Raw genomic sequence first — 2,200 nt, 5'->3', positions numbered from 1 at the left:
GCAGCCAGGGATGGTGCAAAGGAGGATGAGGCAGGGGCCCTGGGCTTCCAGAGTAGAGTCAAACATTTTTTATGGAAAGATAATTTGGAAGAAAGTAAAAAGAGACTAAACTCTTCTCTCATGGAAGGCTGGCAGCCCTTTAGGGACACCTTGCCTGCAATCCCTGCAGGAAAGAACTCTGCAATGGGGTCTGAGAGACCCTGCAATCACTAAATACCAAAATCGTCCTCTCAGGCCTTTTTGGTCAAATGGAACCCAGATGTGATGAGCACTTCTAATATTTAAATAGATGTGTATGTAGGTATCAAGTCATTTTTCCAACACCATGGATGACCTTGGACAGCACTGTGGGCCTGAGAACCGGGATGGGAGTGTAGTAAGCAGAGGTAATAGAAATGCTTTGCAGAAAGCCAGCCCAGGTATGGGTTTAGGGGTAGTAGGTCAGTCTAGTAATGACCAAAAATATAAGCCAATATTAATGCAAGTTAAAGAGTGCAAAATATGGAAACCCATAACTCATGAGTCCAGTATGCTCATTTTACAGGTAGGAAAATAGGCCAGGGAACGAGTAAGTGATTTGTCTGAGATCACTTAGCTGGTGGCAGAGTCACATCAAGGATCCAAGCCCCCCATCTCCTCACCAACCCTCTTCCCCAGCCTTCTTGCTTCTCTCTTCCCAGAAGGGCTCTTGTTTACTTAGCACCTTAATGTGCCAGAACTGTGCTAAGTGTTTACATGGATGTCTTTTATGATCACAGTGGTATGAAACTAGAAATTAATTGCATGAAGAAAACTGGAAAATTCATAAACATGTGGAAATTAAACAACATGCTACTGAACCTTTCTGGTGGTGACGACCTCCCCACAAGACCATGCCCCTTGTGAAGGACCTCCTGCACCCATCCCCAGAAAAGAAGAGGAAGCACAAGAAGAAGCACCTGGTGCAGAGCCCCAACTCCTACTTCATGGACATGAAGTGCCCAGGATGCTACAAAATCACCACCGTCTTCAGCCATGCACAGACGGTAGTTCTGTGTGTCAGTTGCTCCACAGTCTTCTGCCAGCCCACGGGAGGAAAAGCAAGGCTTACAGAAGGATGTTCCTTCAGGTGGAAGCAGCACTAAAAGCTCCCTGAATCAAGAGGAGTGGGACACTATCCCAATAAACAGGTTTTGGATTAAAAAAATAATAATAAAATAAAACACATGCTACTGAACAACCGATGGCTCAAAGAAGAAATAAAAAAAAAAGAAAACAGAAAGTACCTTGAGACAAAGAAAAATGAAAATGTAGCATACCAAAATTTGTGGGATGCAGTAAAAGCAGTTCTAACAGAAAACTTCATAGCAATACATACCTACCTCAATAAAACAAGAAAATTCTCAAATAAACAACCTAAATTTGCACGTCAAGGAACTAGGAAAAGAAGAAGGCCTAAAGCTTGTAGAAAGAGGAAATAGCAAAGGTTAAAGAGGAAATAAATGAAATAGAGACTAAAAGGAGAATAGAAAAGATCAATGAAAGTAAGAGCTGTTTCTTTGAAAAAATAAATAACCCTGATGAGCCTTTAGCTAATTTCACCAAAAAAAAGAAAGAAGACTCAAATAAATAAGACCAAATATGAAAAAGGAGATGTTACAACCGATGCCACAGAAATACAAAGGATAATAAGAGACACTATGAATAATCATAAACCAACAAATTGGACAACCTAGAAGAAATGGAAAAATTCTTAGAAATATACAACCTATCAAGATGAATCATGGTGAAATAGAAAATCTCAACAGAGTGATTACTAATAAGGAGACTGAATCAATCATTAAAAGCCTCCCAAATAAAAGTCCAGGACCAGTTGGCTTTATTAGTGAATTCTACCAAATATTCAAAGAAGAGTTAATACCAATCCTTCTCAAATTCTTACAAAAATAAAAGAGGAGGGAACTCATCCAAACTCATTTTACGAGGCCAGCATTACCCTGGTACCAAAACCAGACAAGGATGCCGCAAGAAAAAAAAAAAAAAGACTACAGGCCAATATCCCTGATGAACATAGTTGTAAAAATCCTCAACAAAATATTAGCAAACTGAATTCAACAGTACATTAAAAGGATCATACACTATGATCAAGTGGGATTTAGACCACAGATGCAAGGATGGTTCAATATCTACAAATCAATGTCATCTACCACATCAACAAAAT

At 39.5% G+C, this 2,200-nt stretch overlaps 1 pseudogene; it reads left to right on the top strand.

The window, feature by feature from the left end:
* The first annotated feature begins 872 nt into the window (after window positions 1-872).
* On the top strand, window positions 873-1,126 carry LOC144315179 (small ribosomal subunit protein eS27 pseudogene; annotated as a pseudogene).
* The last annotated feature ends 1,074 nt before the right edge of the window (window positions 1,127-2,200 follow it).

The sequence above is a fragment of the Canis aureus genome, chromosome 6 (assembly GCF_053574225.1).
Source record: "Canis aureus isolate CA01 chromosome 6, VMU_Caureus_v.1.0, whole genome shotgun sequence".
In the NCBI taxonomy this organism is placed as follows: Eukaryota; Metazoa; Chordata; class Mammalia; order Carnivora; family Canidae; genus Canis; species Canis aureus.
The sequence above is the reverse complement of the archived record's forward strand: the minus strand, read 5'-3'. Positions and strand labels throughout refer to the sequence as shown.